The following is a 22,705-nucleotide window of genomic DNA, read 5'->3' on the forward strand; positions in this document are numbered from 1 at the left end:
CCAGCAGCTTGGGACTTGGGGCTACTGCTTTCCTTTCTGCTCTCCCGTGTCCCTCCCCATCTGCAGCAGAGCTGAACTTTCAGAAAGTTTTAGCAGCTCTCAGAGGGCTCAGCCTCTCTGCTAAGGTAAACCTGGTTCTAGTGGAAACACAGTGAGTAGATTTTGGGGAGCTAAGCTTCGTTTTTGAAAGCCTGGGCTGCTGGTAGCATAGAGGTGTGCTTTCTTTACTTTTTCCTTTCTTTTCTTTATTCTTTTTAGTGGTTCCTGCAAATGCAATCCTTTACTTCAAGTGTGTGCTTTAAAAGCCTGTTCCCCCTTCTCTCCCCGCCCTCTCCCTTAGAGCTGAAAATGAGACTCAGTCTTGAATAATAAACTCTGAATGTTATCAAGCAAATCTTGTGGCTTGTTCATGTGATCATTTCCAGTCTGAGTGTAGATGTTTTGTCTTTTAATATGTTTGCAGTTTTTTTTCTGGAAAATGAATTGCAAAACTGCTAGCAGAAGGGTGCGAGAAAGCTATTTTATTTGATAACAGCATGTTTTAATGTAACAGGCTATTGTGCTCTTAAATTTTTTAAGTGCTTTCTACTTTTTGGCTTTAAAGACGTATTTAGAACTCCCATCTCTTGAGGGTTTGAAACATTCCCAGCCTTAGAAAGAGGAAAGAATAATTTTTCTTTTGAGACTTTGTGCTCCCTAATGGAGATTTTTCTGAACGTAGGCCAAGTGGTCAAGAAACAAAATGACCACTGAATAAGAAGCAAAATGGACTCAAATAATTAGAAATTGTCAGTGGTTAATGATTGTTTGAAGCAGGTCAGAAACGCTTGGTAGTTGCTGTTGTTAAATTTTGTCCTCCAGTGCTCTTCAGGAAGGTTATGTCGCTTATCAAAAGTTAGCATTTAATTTTCCAAGTGTGAAAAGTACGTGCAGCGTCAGTAGTCAAATTCTCTGAATTTTCACAACTCGAGATAATTGAAGAAATAATTCTACATGCCAATGCGAAATCCCTCTGTTTACAATCTGTATGTTTACTACTTGGTTATTTTAAGCTGGAAACTGATTCCCTATGCAAAGGATTTCAGGAAAAGGATAACAGGTTAGTCACGATGCGTGCTCCTGGTTACTGGGTTGGGAGTGCATAATGCATTAGCCAAGTACAATAATAGGTTGTGCTGCTGCTCACCACTCACAGCTGGAAACTCTGCAGAAAAAAACACAGCATCTCTTCTTTGCAAAGGGTGAGGGGAGAGCAAAAGTAGGAACGAGTGGGTGACACGGGGTCTTTCGGCTGGTTCCCACCAGGATTACCTGCTGTGTGCACGCGGAGGGACGGGGAGCAGCTAGGCCAAGCAGAAGAAATCTGCAAATGACCAAAGCCGAAGCTCTCTGATCTTTCCTTTCCCTTATCCCCTGAGATCCTAGGAAGGCTTTTTTTTTTTTTGATGTGAGAAGGCTGGGAAAATTTATTTGCGTTATTTCTCCTCTTTGATTTAGCAACCTGCAGGGGATTACGGAGGCAGCGAGGGTTGTGCTGCAGATGGCCACGGGCACGGTGAGGCCGCAGCAGGCTCCCTCCCTCCCTCCCCTCTGTGTGTGCAGTCCCTCCATTTCCTTAGCTGTGAAATGGGGAGGGCGACCGGGAGGCTTTCTTGGAAGCTTCTCTGCATATTTTTTTTGAAGAAAAATGCCTTGTGTTGCAGGGAAGTGATAAGCCCAGGCTTCAGAAATGCACGTCCAGATTTGGGTTCCAGACACCAGCTTTTGGACCTTTCAGGCCCACAGGTTTAGCTTGGATCCTTTTAGTGACAGTGGAAAGGCAAAATACCGTCCTCATCCAGCACGTGGCACATGGCCTGCCCCATTCCATTGTTCGCTTTCAGGTGTCCAAATCCAGCAGTTTTGTAGGAATCCACTTCACATGCAAAATATAATTAGAGACAGGAAATGTTTTTGGATTATTTCTTTTCCCATCGTAGGGTTAAGATTTTGCAGATTGTAGACTTGCAGAAGTTACAAGTGTACAGCATCTCTTTGGACGTGGAGCCCAGATCTCAAGAACCCTGCCTGTGATGTATAACAGTGAAGTCTGCTGCATGAGTAGCAGCCAGATTTTGGCCAACAAATTGTTTAGCCTCTCACCCATCTCTACTTCCATCCTCCATCTTTCCAGGTACTCCCAAGAGAAATCCACAGCTTTTCAAACTTATATCCTTATTTATTTTTTAAAAAAGAGGAGGGGATGCCCTAGCTGGTGGAAGGCCCTCCTTCCTAGGGATAGGAAGCTATCCCTAAGGTTTCATTTACCTCCAGAGGGGAGCGAGCTGGTGCCAAGGCGTGTAGCATAGTTATCTGCCTTCCATCTTTGTGCTGAATCCTGACTTGTTAATGATTTAAATGGGAAAAAAAACCTTACAATGTGGCTCTCCTCGGATTTCCATCTGCGATCTTGCTCTTTGAAATGAAGGCATATCTTCCGAAACCAGCCATCATCAACAGGCAGAGGTGAAATTCGAATAGAGAAAGCAGGAGGTGCAGGAATGGGATGTATCCTGTCGCCTTGAGCACGAGGTTACCTTCGCTGCGAGTCTGTTTCAGTCCTGGGATGTGCAGAGCAGAAACCCAACAGCCTCGGCTTTCTGGAGCAGTTATTTGTGGCAGCCTCCTTGTTTCAGAGCTGCCACAGCGACATCCTCTTTTGAAGACGGTGATTGCTCTGAGCGTTTTGAGTATCAGGATGTCAAGACCCATCCCAAACACCCTGGCGAAGTCACTCAGAAAAGCGAGTCAGCCGCTGTCGGCACGGCTGTAGGGAAGCAGGCGCCAAGTGGGTGTACCTCTGATGGGGCATTCCTGACCTGCGGGTGGTAAACGCGATCCGTGCAGATACTGCGCTTCTGCGGTTAGGGGAATGCTCTCCAAAGCTGGGCAGGACTTTGTGTCGCTAAACACATGGAAATACAGAACAAATAGGGGAGGATTTATTTTAGAGAAAGCTGCACTAGGTGACATTGCATCTCTGTTGAAGAAGCGCAGTTTGCGCTGCATTTCAGTATGTGCAAATATTTTATTTAGTTATTTTCGTGTTTAACATGGAAGCACGGGGCAAAAGCTGGTAATGGTACCTCAGGCAGTGTTTTAGAGTATCTCAGGCAGTAAAGGGGATTATTGCCCTGTGTTTCTGCCCTTGAGAAGAAATAAAACACAACAGAACAGGAAGGCAAGTCAGTGTAGGCTGTTCGATCTGATATTTATTTGGAGGCAGGTGAGTTTGGTCTTTCTTGGGAAGATCTTGAATGTGCCTTTCTTTCCCCACTTTATTTGAAAGTAGCTGCAGGGGGTGAGCCAGTAGGAGCTGGAAGGCTGTGGCCCAGCTAAAAGCATCCTCACAAGTTCATGGAAAGATGGATTCCCTCACCTACGATTTCTGGTGGAGGCTGCGTGCCTCCAAGTAACACTTCCCAAAGAGTGCTGCTGTGACTTTTTTAAAAGGCTTTTAACATCTTCACCAGCGGAGTTTTCACAGCTCCACCCTGCTCCATCAGTCACCTCTTGCTGAAGTCTGTTCCCGAGCCAGTCATGGCCCCTCGCGGAGCTTCAGCGCCTGCGACTCCTGCGGAGCCAGCTGAGAGCCAGCGAGCTTGGGGGGTTTGCAGGGGGCAGCCCCGAGGACCTGAATTAGGAGCCTAAGTGGTGTCTTCTCCTCTCTGGTGACTAAAGTGAAGCAGTCTCTTTCTTCTCTCTCTGCACTGGTGGGTTCAAGAAGCCATCCACAAATGCAAAGGCCTTCAGAGCAGCCGCAAAACACAGGTGATGCCTGAGGAATGCTTCTCCTCAGGAGGTAGATTTTAGTTTTAATTTTTTCCCAGAATAGAGAGATATTTACAGGTATTGTCACGTTGTTGCTATGTGTTTGAGATGTAAGAAGGGACAGTGACTGTATGCAAAGATAATTGTTTAATGCAGCACTGGTGTTAATGTTGAATCCTCCCATTTATTTTCACAGGCAGCATTGGGAATGAAAACAATTCCATTTACAATGTTGTTCACAGGCTCCGTAAATGTAAGTACAAATTTAGTTCAAAACTGCACAGTATTTCAACACAGGCAGAAGTGGGAGTCTAATGATCAAAGAACAATGCACATGTTAATGTTATGTGGGTTTAGGAAAAGCAAACAAACAAGGAGGCGAGGGGAAAGTTACGTGTTTGGCATTCCCTTGCTGGCGTTGCATGAAATCAGGGTTCGTTTGGTTTTAGATCCTGCTGTGGTTGGGCCGGAGTTGTCTCGGGGGAAGTCTTAGAGGGACAGAAGAGGACGAGCTTTTAGCTCTGCCTGGTGAGAAACCTCCTGGGCAGCAATTTCAGAAACTCCCGGGGGACTGAGGAGTCTAGGTCCTATTTTTAGAAATATTGTGGGAGCTTAGATCAGGCTTTAAAGCTTTTAGGAACCTGAAAATGCAGGTTGGAACCCCGGGGGATGTACGGAGTGTCTGAAAAGGTTACGTGTCTCGCTCTGAGAGTTAATACTGAACTCACCATGGAGGTGTTAGTAAAAACCACTAGACTTCTGTGTGGATCTTACTATGTTCCATATCCTTGTGAAACTTAAATCACCCAATTTCAGACGAACTGTGATTTGTAAGTACTGAAGCTTGGGTTTAAGGTTCTGAAAGACTGTAGGTGATTTGGAGTAAATTATTCATTGCATTCATTAATTTCACTCGTGATTTTAAAGCAACACACAGTGCTAGTGTCTGGTGGTGATGCCTCCCGAAATGAGGTGGAACTCATTTCTATGTTCACCAAAGTTCATGGGAGTTTTTGTCTGAGGCTTCAGCTCCTGCCACTTGAGAGGCTGCACAGTGCCACAAAACTCCAGCCGAAGTTGTGTGCGGATTCTGATCTCTGTGAAAGTTTGTGGGAGCTGTAACCTGGGCCAGAATTCAGCATCTGGAGCCCCTTCCTGCATCGATATGCAAACAAGCAGATTTGCAAACAAGCAGATTTTTCTGCATCGATATGCAAATTCCCCAGAGAAACGGGCTTCTTTCTCAATCGCCTCTGTCTTGCTGTTGGGGTTCAGGTGGTTGAAAAAACCCGAGCTTTGTGTTCACAAGGCAGCAGGGACTGGGGTTGTTCCAAAGTGCCTTTGTTTGGGTATATGTAAAGCTATCAATGTGTCATTCTTTCTGCTTCAGCTGCTAGAGACTCCCATCTTCTCTATTGATTTTACCCAGAACGCTTACTGCCCTTGAAGGTGTGACCTGTACCTCGGGCTAATTTATTTCTGTCATGGCTGCAGCATTTTTTAGAGGGCAGCGGGGGTGGGAGAGAGAACAATGAATTCAACATGGAATATAAATCCCAAGTCTGCAGCCTTCAGACATTCCAGTACACAGCCCGCTCCATTCTCCCATTTGGCATTCTGCACGGTCTTGGATTAAAAGGGGGGAAAAAAAAAAAAAAGAAAGGCATTTGTATAACTAATCAGGTGAGCCATTCTGGGATAATCCCTTTGGTCACACAGGCTGGAATGGATATTAAAATTTTGCTAGGTTTCTAAACCTTTTTCAACCATGTCCTGGTTCATGAGCCTGAATCAAAAGTCTCACCTTGATGGTCTGGAAGTGTTTTGGATCTGAGCATTGTTGCTTAAATGTTTTGAAATTTGTATTGTGGAATGTGGAAGGACAAAGCCTTTGTTTTTGTGTTGAAAACTCTTTTTGGACTACAGTGCTGGTGGTGTTTTTTTTTTAATTTTAATTTTTTACTTTGCACTTTATCATATTCTTTCCTTTTTTTTTTAATGGACAATAATGTGAAACTTAAATGATGTGTAAGCAAGTAAGTTGAAATTCTCTACAAATACTGAGATTAAGCACCTGGCTGCTCTTATTATTCTATTGAAATAAGTGGTTTTTGGTCTCATGACCTGACTGTGTAGCTGCAGGCTTCCCCCCCTGCCCCATGCAGTTCATCAATAGTCCAGGATTTCTATAGGGCTAGCTTATTGCTTCCAAGGTCCCCCACAGGAAGGCTGAGCATCGTGCTCTGCAGTGGGCTGTGGAAAACTTGGATGGAAAACTTTGGTACTGTGCTGTGGGGCTGTATGCAAGGACTGGGATAGAGCATGTAGTGTTTTACACATCCCTTCCTCCTACCTTGCTTGATTTTTTTTATCCACAGCCACCAAATCCTCTGAAATTGGGGACAGAAAGGAGAGAACCCGGGATCTGCAATGTGATGGTATTGAATAATTTCCTGGACTATCTCGTTGAAACTGCAATTCAGCCCAATGTTTGGTGTTGGGATTTGAGCTCATTGTGCTCTTCAGCAGAGAGAGGCAAATTTAAGAAGCTGTATCAGAACATGAGCTTCACATAAAGCAAAGTTACTGCCTTCCTTGGACATTTAGAGCTCGTGCTTCCCAACAGTTAACCCAGGAGTACCTGGCCAGGGGTTACTGCTGTGGGTCAGGGCAGCGGGGCCAGCTGGGAAGGTCAAGCTTCAGAGGAATGTGAAGTGCTCCGGAGTTGCAGCGTATGAGATTTCCAGGTGCTGTGCTGGGAGCCACTGCCCCAGAAGGCACAAAATTAGCCTGGGATAACTGAATTTAGTGAAACTTCAACCGCCCTGGCCTGGATTCAAAGTTTATAGTTAAATCTTGTTACCGGCCATGCGCTTTGGGTTCCAGGTGGGTTTGTGGTGCTCAGATGGAAATGTTTGGTTTTGTCGCCCCAAACATTTTCTGCACTGAATTGCTCAGAAGCATTTCTATAGCACCTACTGCTTTGGAGAGGAAAAGTAGAACAGAAGGTGTCCATCCGGTGGAGAAATGCGAATAAAAAGGTTTGGGCTTTGTGCAAGGTACAAAGGGATCCTGTGCCACAGGAAACGAAGTGGGCTGTTGGCATAAAGTGCATCTCTTTGCACCTCCTCTTTCTCCATTGTGGCAAATGTACACATATGACCTCTGTCACCATACCGATTATTACTCATGGAACAAAGCAGCCAGGGCTGGGCATTCAAGCATGTAGGCTCCTTGTATCTTGGCATCTTTGTGTTTATAGGTCTCTCTCTTTTTACTTTGCCCCTAATGGCAATAAAGTAAAACAAGATCCGGTCTTTTCATAGCATTGCCACCCTCCTAAAACAGAGGGAGGGAGGAAAAGAAAGACGTTTCCAGCACAGAAAAGGCCTTCTGCTCCTGTAAATGTTTTTTCCTTTTTTTGGACCTCCTGGGAAAACCTGAAAGGGAGAGGGAGAAACACAAATGCTAAACTGAACCGTGGTAGCAGCCACCCTTGTGATTTAGCAGGGTGCCTCAGGGCCTAATTTATCTCTGGCTGGGAACAGATTCCGACGCTAACTGTGGCTAGACCCCACCTCATGGTATTTTGCAGCAAATCACTGGAAAAAAGTTGCCCAAAATCTTATTTCCCCATTTTTCCACCCAAGAGTTGCATTTTTAATCAAAATGGATTAATATTGGGTAGTTTATAACATGAAAGAGAAACCCTAAGATTTCAGTGTTTCTTCCATGCCTGTGTTGCCACCATCGAAATGTGAGGTTTGACCGAAAATGCCTTGTGCTTCAGGTATAAATCACAGTGTGCGGAGTGATAATTTTGTCTGTGTTTGCATGAAACTCATGTCTTGGCAAAGGTCTTCAGTTTTCACTGCAGAGGGGACAGGATGAGGGTTTCTGTTTTGGATAGTTTGTTTTTTTCTGAGGCTCAGTTTCATCTTAGTATCATTACGGCCTTCCATTTCATTTGTGTTTTCTCACTGCCATATGGGATAGCACCTAACGATCAGGTTTGGAAATTCAAAAGGAAAAATATAATAATTACAATGCTGAAGAGCCTCAGTTGAATTTAATGCCTCGATGTGTTGTGTTGGATGTACTCAGTAGAAGTCCATGAGCCAGAAGTCATGGCAGTCAGGAGAAGGCAAAAGAGAAATGTTATTAATCCCACTTTGCAAAGACTCACCCAAGGTGCCAGGTCCGCAATGTTTTGTTGCCAGAGGAGTGAGGAAGGGAAAATTAGATCTTAGGTGGGCAGATGCTGAGCTTTTTCGGTTTGCTGTGGACCACCATTGTCTTGGAGCCCATCACCAGGCAGTGCTGCAGCTGTGCAGGCTGCCGTGGGTTTTCTGTAGGATCGTGCCTGCTGTCTTCTTGGGGTCATTGGTGGTGGAAGTGCCTTGCTGAGGAGCTGCTTTGCAGGGGGAGTTCTCCTCTTTGGATGTGAGGAAAACCACAGGTTTCGGAAACCCTGAGGAAGCCTCAGAGCTGTTTCAGCACTGAAAATGTCTGATTCCAGTTCGTGGTTGCTGGTCTGGATGTCTTGGGATTTTTCAGCTAAGTGTACTTCTTCACTTTCTGTCCTAGGAAGGTGTTTGTGTGCCCAGTGTAACCCCTGAGGTAACCTCATGTCAGCGACGGGAGAACCGAGTCCCAGGACTAACGGCAGGAACAGTATTAGGATGTCAAAGAAATACTGCAGATAAGATGTATAAGGTGTAGCGGGAGATTTTAGGCATGAAAAGCATTCAAGTAATGTAGCTGGGTGGTTATTATTTAATATCTTAAAAACTGAAAACATCAGTCAAGTTTTCCAGTGTGCAAATGAAGGAAAGACACCTAAAGCTGGGTCTGAGATGCTTTGCAAAATAATTTTCTATGAGAAGGCCTCTCATGTGCTTCCCAGATGTACAACTCCCCTATGTCTGGTCTCTTAGGCTGATTATGGAATACATGCATTCATAGCTCAGAGCAAAGGGAGAACTGATTTCTTTCTAGAGTGGTGTGGGTATTGCTGTGTTCAGGATAATTAAACATCAGAGCTGAAGTGCACGCGTACAGATCCACCCTGGTGTTTCGGTGTGAGAGACTCTGGGTTAAACTTTTTGGCTATAAGCAGCGCGGATGTGAGAATGCCTCCCTCGTGATGCCAGGTGGCTTCAGGTCATCTTTTCTTGTGTCCAGCCCTGCAGGTAAGTGTGCAAGTAACTTGGCTCACAGAGCAGTCTTGCTGCTTGTATGTGGGAGCCATGTGTATCTGACTCCCAGGGATCAGGACCTAAGTGTGGTATGTGCTGTGTGCTCAGTATAATGGCTCCACAGAGCTCACCGTTCAAGCTGACGAGACAAAGGGAGTATTCTTGCACGTGCTTGTCTACACTGGAGCAGACAGAAGTTAATTCGCATTGACCTAATGATGCATGCTTACAATGCACCAGTTAAACTGTGCTCAACCCCTTTGTGGTCACTCCTGCTCACCACGAAAGTGATTTTTTTTCATGGAAACTTGATTTGTGGCTCGTCCAAAGTTTGCTTTTGCATTTATAATTTGCTTCTTGTAGTATCTGTATTTTTTTTTTTTTTGGAAGCTGAGTCTAAAAGGAAAAATGGAGCACGTTACATAGTTTAGTGTAAGGAAACGTTGCTCCATGCGATATATAGAGACACTGGGCTAGAGAAAGCATGTATGTTGTAGCCCCTTCCCAATAACACATACCTTGAGCTTTAGTTTTTCTGAGGCAGCCTGGGCCCTTTGGACCTGAGCTGTCGGGCTGCAGTGCAGGCTGAAGGCACAGAGGATACAAAAATGAGTGTTTCTTGGCTGCAATTAAATTACAGAAATGTGTACGTCTGTAATGGGTAGCTAAAGTTTTGCTTTTACTCCCATATTTAGAAATGGAGGCATCTGACAGAGCTGTGATGGGTGGAAGTATAATAATTTTATAGAGATGGGGACCCAGAAAAACAGAAGTCTGTTGAGTTTCATTTCCACTTGTGTCGCTGGCTTGCTCTGTAAGCTTGAGGGGCAAGTAATTTAAGAGCTCCGTGCGTCTCAGTTTCTTCACCTGTCAGCTGGGGGAATTACTTCACAGGGGGATTGGAAGTATCATTATAATGATACTTGCAATGTGCTTTCATATGCTAGGTAGAAGAGTGGGAGCGTTAACATGTACAAGAGAAAAAGAAAAAGTAGGTTAGCTTGTCTGAGCTTGTCATGCTTCGACTGTGTCAGCAAACTCAGGGAGACAAGAGAAAGGAGAGAGAGAGATCAAAAGAATACATTAAATTAAAAAGTAAACAGAGAAAGTTAAACTTAAAGTGGCAGGCAAGGAGATGCATAGGGCCTGTTTTGTGCTGAGCTGCATTAACCTCGCTTTTCCGTCCTGTGCCAAGATCATGGCCACCACCAACATGCCACCAAAAAGCACGAGGCAGTCCCTGTCTGCTGGGTGGTCGTGAGCTCCCATCAGCTCTGATGAGCTGGCCAAGCTGAGGCTGAAGGCTTCCTGAGGAGAGCAGGGGATTTTTCCCTGGCATGGAGAAGGCAGGGATTTCTCTCTCTGAACTGTTTTGGGACCTGCTGCAGCCCACGTGCTCCGAGAGCTTTCCTCCACTTTCATTGGGACAGTCTGCGTCACATCCTGGGGATGTGACGAGCTGCTGCGCCATGCTGCGGTGCTGATAGTAGTGGCAAGGCAAGGGCTGTGACTCCAGCTGTGCCGTGTCAGCAGTAGCACCAAGCACCTACAGAAGTGGTAGTGAGCAGCACCTATAGAAGTGGCGTTATATATTCGCCTACCTCCTGGCAGTCTGTGCCTTAGGGACTCCTAAACCAGAGGCTGCACCTGGTGTCACATGCAAGGCTAATTTTGAACTTGTACCTACTCTTACTTATTTCACAGACAAAGAAGAGTTAATTTACCTTTCTGTGCCTGCAGAGAAACTTCTGTAAAAGCAGCTACAGTTACACAAAGAGGAGTGCTGGGAAACAGCTTCCAGAGTCTGCATTTTTTTTTTTGGTCCCTCTTTGTTGCAGTGGGAGAGAGAAGTCTCTGTGCTGGATGGCTGTTTCCTCTGAGCTTTGTCAACACGTTCACACAAGGTTAGGCTTCTGCACAAATGTTTCCCTCGGCTTCAAAGTCCGTGTGTAAAGGAGACGGCTCTGTAATGCGGTGCTGTCGCACATCATGCCGCCGTGCTGCTGCTCGAGCAGCAGTGCTGTCCTCTGTCGGAGGGCAGAGCGGGCAGATTGATTTGTTGCCTCCACATTTGCGTTCCTACAATGGGGATTCACTTTGGGGAGTGGTGAACGTGTGTTGCAGTTGTGCAGAGTTGCTGCTGTTGGGTATCCTGTAACAAACAGGCCCCCGCAGTGCTCTTTCAGTTGCCTGGACCTAAGGAAGAGACACCAGTCTTCCTTCCTCATCCTCTCCTTACTTTGTTTGTTTTGAAGGCTCTCTCTCTTGGGTAGTTAGGATGACCAGCCATATTTTGAGCTATGGCTAATACTCTATTCATTTTAATCTACTCTGATCATGAAATAAGCCCAAGGAGTCTTCATCTGCACATCTACAACACAGTACCATTTCCATGTAAAGTAGGCCAAGAAGAACAAAGAGCATGTGGGGAAAAATTCTTGACAGTCAACGTATGAAAGATTAGTTATATTTTTACGGAATTATAGGTCAAACGCCAGGCTGCTGAGAGCAGTCATACCAGCTGTAATCTTCTTTAACTGTATCCAGTCAGAAAATATGAAAAATTGTTTTCCTTCCTTTGAAGAATGGAAATATCTTTTTCCACATCCTCTTTGACCTGTTTTACTGTAACAGATTCTGGATCCACTCAGCTAAAGCATGATAAGCAGAATTTGATGGAAACAAATTGGATCATAAAGCTTATCCTAAAAGCCTGCCTTTTGCACCTTCAGCAGCTGGCTAGTTTTTGAAGAAAAAAACACTCAATTTGCATCCTAAGCCTCCCCAGACTGCCTTATCTGTGGCTGAACTGGACTACTTGGAACCTTGGCCCGGGTGGTATAATCTTATTTTTACACATGGTCTGACTGTTTTACTGCGTGTCATCTCAAATGCACCCTTCCTTTTTGCAAACCACAAGCAACCACGAGCTTCCGCTAATGTGCTGGAGAGCAGTAAATTTTCAAACGGACTGATGAGTAAATAAAAGCATGGCAGGAATGTGGTAGCAGAAACCTCTTGGAACAAAGGGGAAGATGACATTCGTCAGAGACCTTATCAGTGTAAGTGCCTCTTCCCCAGCCAATTGAACTGGAAAACACCTGTGCTGAGATAGGCCAGCCTGAAAGCAGGAGAGCCAGGCACGTTAAATGTGGAGGGCAGGACTTGAAGCACACACTTCTCAAAGACGTTAGGAATGGGACATAGAAAGTGGTATTTGCTCTGAGATCTGCAAAATCTTGCAGTGCAGGGAAGGAAGGGGAGGGTGGTAGAAGCATCAAGCTGCCTTACAGCAGTTTGTGTGTCATTGGCAAAAAAGTGTGGTGCGGAGAGGTAGGCAACTCCGTGTTTGTTTTAATGCAAACTGGGCTGCTTGTGTGCATATTGAGAATAACACCTTGGGCACATTTTAGTAAACCTGTGTAGTGTTCCTGAAGGTCTGAACAAGCTCAGTAGAGAGATACGGTGATGATGTAATGGTATCTCCTTCATCTTTGAAACCTCGCCTTCTGCAAAAGGAGGTTCATGTCTGAGTCTTCCAGGTGCCAGGGGATTTCACATACTATTTCTATAGATGAGAGCCACAAGACCTGATCAAGTTGATCATCATCACAAACACCAGTGCAATCTGGAGATTAGCTTGTACAAATATTCTCGCTGAAATGCCCTTGCATCTTGTGCCCAGCAGGATGGTCTTTCAACTTACTGGGCAGTAGCAGGGCAAATCTTAACCAGTTATTTATTGGAAGTTATGGAGACTCTTAAAATATTTCACTGAGGGCTGCAAGCAAGTGTCAGAGCTGCTTTAATGAAATAGAAAACGATGTGCCACTGTTGTGTGTTAGCACTAACAAAACACAAAGAACAATGTCTGTCAAGTTGTTTGATATTTTTTGAGAAAAGCCTGCCTCGCACATGGCTTTATTTGCTGCTTTCATGGCGAGACTGAAGAAAGTAATCTTGTAAGGTTCTGGCCTATTTGCAGAGTAACCCTGAACCAACTCAGCAGAGTAAGCAAAATTCAGTCCTGCCATTGCAAGCGTTTCTTGCTGCTCACACTAGAGGAAGGTGCAAAGCATGGATGGGGAATTGGAAGAAAGTGAGGTGTGGGACTAGTTACTTCTGCTGCAGCAATTTTGCTGTTTGTTCTGCATAGTAGACTTTTAATCCTGAAGTTTCTATAGTAGTATAATCATAATAATAACTTTGTTTCAATAGAATATTATTGGCAATGTTAATTAACTTGGGTGTGATGAAGAACCAATACAGCTGTGCTCTTCTTGTTCAGGGGCTGGCTTGCTCCCCACTAGCTGAGATGCCATTCCCAGTTGTACTGTATAGACATGTGGAGAGTTCATGTTAGTCCCCTTTACTTTTGTCCTAGTCATCATAAATAAGAGTTTTAGGAGAGGAACTTGAGAAGGAGGTTATCCTGAGAAAACGGCTCTGGGGAGATAAAGGTAACTTATCACTTGATAAAAAACAGATGATTAATGGTGAGGTTTGTAACTCCTACTTTCAAATGTTGGCGTTCAATGCAAATGTGAACGATATCAGAGAAGATAATTTGGCTTTTAATTCAGAACTGCATATTGCAAGTCTCTAGTATCTACTGTATAACAGAAAATTGGAGTTATTGAGACACCCCCCAGCCTCTTTATTCCATGAATGTGTTCATTATAGTGTGGTTAGTCGGTTGATTGTTAGTGATGCCATAAAATAGAGGCTCTCTCTGGTGTTTACAGACTTGTGCTTGTTTTCATGGTCCCCTGATTATGCTGTATATCTGCTTACCCTTCACGCCATCTTGTGAGGGCATCAGGCCTTCATCAGTTGAACAGCCTAGCTCTTGTTCTTCTTGAAAGACTTTTCTCTTCTTTGCTTTTGTGCAAACCCAAATAGCAGCCACTTTCCATTTTACTAGTGGTACCTAGACTGTAAGGAAGGCTGGCCACTAGCCAATTCATTTAAGTCTCAAGAATAATAGTTTGTTCTCTAATGAATAGTCTGGCTTTAAATCTCTTCATTCAATTGTGGTAGCACTCCTGAGGTTGACAGGTACTTACAAGACACAGGAAAGGTCACTTGTTCAGTGTTAGTTTCATTGATCTGTCCAGAGAACCTCCTAGTCATTCCTTTCCACTACTTGAAGGCAAAAAAAAAAAAAAAAAGGCAAAAAGCAGGCAGAAAATCGCTTACTTTTCTCATATTTGCTTCAGAAGTCACAATCCATTCTAGGTAAGCAGTTTCCTTGGGTTTGCCTGTAAGTCTGGGCCTCTCCAATATTACAAATGTTGCTGGTCTGCCGTTTGTTTTGCAGGCACATCCAGAAGGAGTCACTTTCTGGCCCTAACAGCTTGCTCTGCCAGTAGCCCTGAAAGGAAGGAGAAAAGGATGGATGGATTGTTGTGCTGTTGTACAGATGGGGAAAGATTTAATGGTTTGCCCAGGGTCATGCAGGCAGTCTGTGGCAGCGTCAGTAACAGAACAAAACACCTCAAGGGCTAAGCTAGTGCAATAACTGTAGGACTATCTAATGCCTGCATGCTGGTTCTTTCATACGTATCCTAGAGACATACTTTGTGTAGCAGTTTGTTACTTGATAACACTGTCTCCACGGATTTGCTCATGGGAAAAAGAGGGCATGATTGTAGATTTTAATGGCTCTGTCAAATATAATGCAGTGCAACTTCGCGGTTAGCATCATCTTCATCTGAGCAGGGAAACTGAGGTGTGGGGAAAGGGGAGGACTTGCCCTGGACATGAAATATAATTTTGGACTCCTTGGAACTGGCTCACCCTGAGCCGGAGTACGAGGTCGATGGCTTACTTCATCCTTCTTGCCCTGCATCAATACATTAAATGCTGCTATTCTCTTCCTGAGGAATCTGAGGAAGGAGCTGTGGGGCACAAAATCTGGCTGTGCTAATGCCCTGCTCCATTTACAAAAGAAAACCCAAAGCAGTGGCAAAGTTATTTTTTTACTGTAACTTCAATTTAATAAAGTTACTGTGAGGAGTTACCAGCTGGGTATTTCAAGAACTGGCTTCTTGATGGCCCCGAGAATAAAGCCAAGGGGTACTTGGACGTTTCCTAAGCCTTTCTCTAGGGAATGGCTTCTATTTGATATTAGTGGACAAGAACCAGCTTAAAGCACATGGTGTTGGACCCAGCCCTGGGTTTTTCTTTGTAAACTTTTTGTACAGGGCAAGGGGAGGAAGGAGATTAAAATTGAATAAATCAGTGAAACCAGATTTCCAGTGGCCATTTCTAGCTTGCTGGCTTGTGTCCTTTAGAAAAAAGGAGGCTGGAAAGGAGAGTGCGAGATGTTTGGAGGACAGCAGCACGATGGGTGTTTGTGCAGCAAGCTCCGAGGGAAAAGCAGGCATCAGCTTGGACTCTGGAAGCCTGCGTGCAAATGTGGAGCTCCAGCCTCTGCTCACAAGTGACTGGATTTGCTCTTGCAGGCTGAATATGCATGAGAAGAGGGTGACATACCATCAGAAATAGGACTGCAAAATAAGGCCTTCCAGCATTAAAAATGCAAGGGTGAGTAAAAGATCCTTTATCAGAAGTGGTCACCATAGCAGATCCACAGAGATCTAGGAGAGAAGGTGATGGTGCAGAACAGGACATGGAAGCGAGGGTAGGAGTGAGGGGTGTAGGGCTTGCAGGCTGAAAGCTAAGGCTAAGTTAAGAGGCAGTAAGAAGCTACCAGAACAGGGCTGTGCCTGGACCTGCAGGTGAGGCTAGGAAGCCTGAACCCGGAGAATAATGCAGGAAAAAGTCAGCGAAGCAAGGAGTGCTGTGGTCAGAGCAGCCCACGAAATGCACAGGAACATTTCCCGCTGTAGATAAGAGGAAGGCATGCCTGCGATGAAGAGTTCTCAGCCCAGGGAAGTCATTAAGTGTCTGAATTCCTGGTGGCTGGCCTGAGGACATTGTTAAGAGAGGAATGAAGTCAAGCGTGGACCCCCACTATGTCTTGGCTGAATGATATTTAATATTTAAGCCTTTCAAAGTGGAGAGGACTGTGTAGGAGCACCTCTTAAGGAAGAAGGAACACAATCCCTATTGATGAACTGTGCACGTTTTCCGCAATCTCTGTTCAAAATGATACTAGCAAATTAGCTGAGTCTGAAAAGAAGCTTTGGAGAATTGACCATTTCCAGCTGATTCACAAGTGCTAATTAGTACTTCTATCCCCCTTTTTTACCCAGTGAGGTTTTTTTTTTTTCTTTCTGTTTTGGTTTGGCTGCAGGCAGGGAAGGGCAAGGATGGCAGAGTGTGTGGCTATCAGGTGGTGCAGCCTGAAGCTGATCAAAAGCAAAATAATACCTTTATTTTTTTTCTTTCTCTAGCAATTTTGCTTTTTGGAGGACAAAGCATTCCATGTTATCCCTGTTTGACAGAGGGAAGTGAAGGACTGGAGAAAGAAAGTGGCATGGCTCAAATCACCCAGCTAGATGGTGGTGGGGACACAAATGGAACCAAGGTCTCCTCTTGATGGAGAGAAATTGGTCAGACTGGGGCATTTCCTCCAGGGCACAGCATGGAAAGTCTGTTTCAGAAATGGGTCATTTTAGAAATCAGACCGTACTGGAAAGGGAAGGTTATTTTGTAAGGAAACAAAGCCCTGATCCAAGGATGACTGAAGTCACTTGGAATTCTTTCCATTGCTTTCCATGAGAGCGAATCTTTATTTAACAGTGGCTGGTAACAGGCTAGATAATGCCTGGTGAGCCGTTCCCCATCTCAGCCCTCAGACTCATATATATATGAGCCCTCAGGCAATAAATACCACTCTTCACTTAGTGTACGGTCAGCTGTTAGATGTCTGTGCACAAAATGGTCAATCAGCTTCTATGTGAAGAGGGAGGGAAATAGAAGAAAGGGAGGAGAGGGGAAGTTGCAGCAACAGGCAGCCCAGAAGAGAAGGAACGAGGAAGCGGAGTGTCTTTGCCTCTCACCTGCTGCAAATTATCCTGCAGCAGAAGGCAGCGAGGAGGAGAGGTGGGAGCCACAAAAACCTTTTCTGCCTCAAAATGAGGTGCCCTGATGTGGAGGATCTGTGCTCGTGCTGCAGCTTTGTGTTCCTTGGGGCTTTGGTTTCACCAGACAGACACCTACTCCGGAAGGGTTTGGAGAGGCTGGCTCACGAGATCTTTTGCTCCCTAATGACACTCAGGCTGTGTCCTGCTATCGCTGGGCAGCGTTTTGCTCACAGGCTAATGTTACAGTGGTACCAGAACTCGTTCCACATTGGTGTTTGATCCTGGGAGAACGGGAAAAATCTGGTCAGTACGGTTCTCATTAGCCAAAAAAACTGTAACATGCTGGAGTCATTAGTAGTTTGTTGATTGAGTTAACCGTGCAAGGCGGGCTGCAATTGATCATCTGCATTCTCATTAAATATGCCGCAGCCTAGGAGAGTTTGTTATAAAACTACTTGGGGAACACGAGGAATCCTGGTTTCAGCCAAGAGCATCGGTTTCAAAATATCTTTTGGCTGAAAATTCGAACTGTATAATTGATATCAGAGATGGGACTGAGGTGTAACAAAAATAATCTTTCACAGAAGTGTTGCTACACAGGGTCTTGTTTCAGTGCAGCATGGGGAGAGAGAGCGCGGCTGAAACTTGAATCCAAAACTAAACTTTCTCAGTGCTGCAGAGGGAAGGGAAGTGGTGAGGGTCTGTGGCTGCAGGATTTCCATTTGGGACCGTCTAGTAGGCATGCGAGGGAAGGAAGCATTGCCGTGCTTCGTTTAAAGATAATGAGGTATAGTAAACCCTAACCAGAAGTCAAATTCACTTCATCTTCGCATTGCTCGTAAGATAGACAATAAGTTAAAAAGATACATAAGGAGAGAGGTGAGATAATTTCACTTTCAAGAAACGGGTGAACAGGAGTTGCTGAAAAGTGTTACCTTGAAAATATATCATGATCACTTTAAACCTTGTCTATGTCTTTCAGCTTTTGAAATGCTGAAGATCACATCTTGAGGGAATTTGTTCAAGCCTTTGAAGTATTTTTATGTTAGGCCCCTATGGCAGAAGATTGTACAGATCAAGAAAGTACCGAGTAGATTTATTCACAGAAAATGCATTTAAATTACCAGCTATACGGGCACGCATTCTTCATTTATAGCCTGGTGTCTGGTCTCTGAAATCCTCCCAAGAATTGAGGTCATGGAATTTGAAAATGAGCTTCTGTACACCATACTTCTGGCCTTTCAGATGTAATGGAGTCTGTGTTGTGTGGTAAATTGGACAGAATTCAGAGAAGAGCAACAAAAACGATTAAGGGAGCAGAGGAACTGACTTACATGGGAAGATTAAAGGCATTACAAATTTGTGGCTTGGTTAAGCAAAGACTACTGCAAGTTGTTGGAAGTTTCTGGAGACAGGAATGCAGCTTCGAAATCCCCGGTCTTGTCTAAACCTGTTTTTGTTTGTGTGTTTGTTTTAAAGCAAAAGCTTTTTAGACCAATATCCTCATCTGGTGTAGCTTACCACAGTTCCAGTGAAAACAATGGAGCCGAGGGACCTGTGCCAAATTATACTGTCTAAAAATGCGGCCCATACGCTGCTTTCAAACTGGCAAAACCAGGAGTGAAAGCAGCAGTTTAGGGAGCCAACTGGTGCTTTAAATGCTGCAAGTTAATTCCTGGTGTATTCAGGATATGGTGGTTAAATACAGAAGTTAATCTGACATCTTCCTTTTGTAGTACCTTTGCTGATGCCTGTTGTGGATATGAGTGCTACCAAACAGAGCCGGTACCAAAAAGTTTAATTTTTTTTAAATGCTTGAGCGGAATGTCAGCAAAAGGACGGACAGAAAGGACACATCTGCTACCTTTCTTCTTCACCTGCTCTTGCAGAAATACAAGGAGCTTTGAAGCCAGCAGAGGAAAGCTTAATACAGACAGAAAATGGAGGGACATTGCAATGAGAAGGTCAGAGAAGCTGCAGGTATAATGGCACTAGTGAATGCTATTACACGCTGTGCAACAGTTACACCGAGGAGCAGGCTGTGAGTAGACAATTAGGGAGTTTAGCTTGTTGGAAGAGGGCATAGCAGCTTCTTAGCCTTAGAAACCCCAACTCGAGCCCTTGCTGCGCTGCTCGGAACGGTGGCCACGCTGCAGGCACGAGGAAGGAATTGTTCCCAGTGGCCCAGGGAGACTGAATTACACTGAGATTGAGCAATTAAAAATGCAGGCTGACTCTGAGGAAAATTAAGTGTGAAGCTCATTGTTCTGTGGAACAGTCTCAGAAGGGAAGGGATGGAGGTCCAGTTGCCTGGGACGTGGTGCTCTTCATAAGGATGGAGTGCTAATTGAAGCATTATGGCCACATTTTAACCAAGACGTTAATTTCTGGCTGCCTTGCAAGCTCCCTGTTCCATTAGGGTAAGGGATTACCCTGTCCCTAGGCCCAAGTGTGATGTGGCTTGGCTGCACGTGGACCTCAAAAGCTGCCACCTTCCACACAGGGGTTGCTTTTCGGAGGTGCTGCCAGGGAGTGGAGGAAGCAGATCAGAGTGCGGTAGCTTCTGGGTGGATGTTGCTACAGATATCAATTCCCATTGCAATTCATTTGTGTTCTTGACGGAGGGATGAAAGAGGCCAAACCACTAAAAGATAATTAGGACTCATTTTCAGTCTTGCCAGTTGCTCCAAAAAGGCCAAGTGCTACAAGAGACGGTGGAGAGCGTGCTGCCCTTTTTGTCCTGATTTCGCCGGGTCAGGACTGCGGCAGTGACCTGTCAGACACCTCAGCAGCCCTGTGATGTCCAGCTCAATGGATGAAGAAAAAGAGAGCATAGTCTTCCTGAAGTGGGTGTTTGGGAGAGGAGGATTTTGAGTGTGTGAATGAGACAGACAGGAATACTGAATGTGGGCCGAGGATGCCCGGGGAATTGTTTCCATAGAAACACGGCCATGGAGGCTCGCATGGCTCCCATCTCAGACTTACAAATTCATATGATTATCTTAATGGTCAACGTAATGGATTGAAAAGAGAGAGGTGATTAGTAAAATTTGATCTGAGTTTGTTGCCTGTGTGGGGAGCTTTGTGCTGAAGTCTCTGATTACGACTTGGAATGGGTCGGATGCTGAGCGCTGTCACTGGTTCACTGCAGTAAATCAGGATTAGCTCCTGAGCAGTGAATGGTACCTTCCTGGTGTCCCACAAAGGGAATCAGGACTCGTTTCTTTTAATTAACTTGAAGAGAGAAGGTCTGTGCTTGCTTCTTGATGCATTGTTCTTCCATCTTTGTCATCCGATCCTTTTGCATGGCTGCAAGCATAATCTTTTGCATGTAAATCAATAGCGTTCAGAAATGCCTCAGGAAATATTGTTCTGAAACGTACTCAGTGGAAGCACGTGTCTTTCTGTGCCAGAATTTATGAGGGGCCCTGGGAGTCTGTTTTCCTCATTTTGTTCATGGAAATATTTCTCCTCAGAAAATCCAAGATGCGTAGGACTAATTTATGTTGCTCCAGCCCCATCAAAGAAGCTAACACCTAAAATAGTGGTTTTGCATTGTATTGGTAAGCTTCTGAGCATGATCTGGATGATGCTGGGTTAAAGTGAGTAAGCTCTGGTAACATTAACAAAGAGCATTTAACGTTGATTTTTATGAAATGAGGCTGTTCTAGGCTTTTAGGGGTGGCGTTTCTGGGTTTGTGCATGGTCTATCTTCTGGTGTGCGGTGACCTGGTACTGTCGAGCAGTCCTGCACAGGCAGAGTGGGTTGCTGTGATGCTTCAGGAGCAGCTGTAAGGTGGTGTTTCTGATGTGCTGGGAATCAGAAAGGATGAGAAAGCATCCTGTGGGAATACTAACTATTGGGGGGTTTTCACCCGATAACTGCAATGTATCCCAATAGCTCCCATTAGCCCCCAGTGCTGCACCCTTACAGCAGTCAAATCTCATGTGGAGAGAAAGCTAAGCCATATAGTCTGAGTCTGAACAACCCTAAATGAAACCCCAAGGTTTCAAACCGTAGCTCAAATGTGCGGCTTGGGCTCCTCTCTCGGAAAGCCCGGGGTGGCCTGGCCATCTCCTGTGATACTGTATTTTAAGCTGGCCTGAGCTGACTTGTTCTGCCTGATTTTTAAAGCAGCCAAAACTTCACCAGCCACAAGCTTCATCTCTAATGATAGTAATTTGTGCTCTTTTTTAGAAGAGGCTCGGTGCAGAGGGGGAGAGAAGAGCAGGAAGTGGAGATGGGACAATTTTGTGCGCGATTTCCAGTAACTGGTGTTTGTGAGCAACTGGCCCATTACACAAGAAAGTAAAGGCTCTACAGCCAGAAAAATATGTGGTGTTATCCTTCTGGGTGCACGTGGGGGGAAAGCAAAACAAAGGCTCAAATTATGGGGAAAATGGTTCCCAGCTTTCCTCTTGCTTTCCCCAGCCTCTCAGAACTGTCCAAAAGTTGCTGAAGACCCTCAAAACCTTAAGGCCAGCCCAGCTCCCAGGCGGGTCTCTTGATAAGCGTACATAAAGCTCCTGCAGCTCCGAGAGGAAAACATCCGAGGTTTGGGAAGGGTCAGCCAGAAATGACATAGCTGCGAATATGAAAGGAAATCAAAGAGCTGCAGGGTTCCGCCCAGGAGAGAGGAGAGCGCGAGGGGCGGCCGGGCCGGCCAGCGCCGAAACAGGATTAACAGGAAGAGACGCCCAGGGAGAAGCATTTTTTCCTCTCCAACTTGGTGTGTGTGAATTCAGTGCTAACCTTGACCTGTGCTTTGAATTGCCTTGTTTTGAAATGTCCTCCGCTGAACTAATCGGTGAGGCTGCTCTGCCACTGCTCCCAACTTGCATGCTTCTGGGGTGAATTGAGGTGGTTTGAGATTTTCCTTAAGGACCTGGACTGCAGAGTGACAGGAGTGTCAGTAGCACCACGGGACCCTAATTCCAGTTGGAACCTCTGGCTGATACTAAAATTAAAAGAACAATGCTTTATAAAGTAAAATTGAATTGTTTCTTTCTGCATTTCCACATATGAACCCTGTAATATGTTGTCGTGCAGATAATGTTCCTTGTCGGTGTTCCTTCATTTCTCTGAGTTTCTTTTCCATCCCGTAGTCTCCTAGCACTCTTCTCTTACAGTGCCGAGAGCAGGCTGGCATTTGCAAAACCATCTAAATGACTTGGGCTCCTAAGTCTTGTTTAAGAAAAAGTGCTTAAGGGTCAGCATTTGAAAGGTGTTCAGTTGACAAAGACAGAGGTAGGCTGAAAACTAAAAAAAAAAAAAAAAAAGATAAAAGCAGACAACAAAGGAACAACTTAGTGACCAGTGTCCCCTGAAACAAATGGGAATTTAGTGTTTCAGTGCTGCTGAAAATCCAGTGAGGTTCCTACCTATCCTTTAGAACCCTAAATGCATTTAGAGTGCTGGAGACTTGCAAACCTATGTAAGCAGTCCAGACTTTTTCTATTTTTCCTCTTAAGCTTTAAAGCAGAGATAGCCAGCTTTGTGAGCTCAAAGTGTATGTCAAAACATTCCACATCAGGAGTGCCACTGCTGTGCTGGGCATGCAGGCAGCACCACTCTGCAGGCACCCTGAGCTTCAGGCACAGAGATGCCCTGCAGTCCTGCCCCGGGTGCTGCCACTTGCTGGGGACACGTTACGGGGCGAGGAGGTGAGTGTGCCCAGGTGGGAGGCAGTGGGACTACGGGGT

The 22,705-nt window shown here is 45.1% G+C and overlaps 1 long non-coding RNA gene across 1 annotated transcript in view; it reads left to right on the forward strand.

Moving 5' to 3' along the window:
• The window catches only part of LOC126913557 (uncharacterized), a 66,577-nt gene that overhangs the window by 170 nt on the left and 43,702 nt on the right, over positions 1 to 22,705 (forward strand). Inside the window, exon 2 of the long non-coding RNA XR_007709109.1 lies at positions 4,007 to 4,063. This is a non-coding gene — a long non-coding RNA (uncharacterized LOC126913557). The remainder of the gene's footprint in view (positions 1 to 4,006; positions 4,064 to 22,705) is intronic.

The sequence above is a fragment of the Cygnus atratus genome, chromosome 22 (assembly GCF_013377495.2).
Source record: "Cygnus atratus isolate AKBS03 ecotype Queensland, Australia chromosome 22, CAtr_DNAZoo_HiC_assembly, whole genome shotgun sequence".
NCBI classification, from domain to species: domain Eukaryota; kingdom Metazoa; phylum Chordata; class Aves; order Anseriformes; family Anatidae; genus Cygnus; species Cygnus atratus.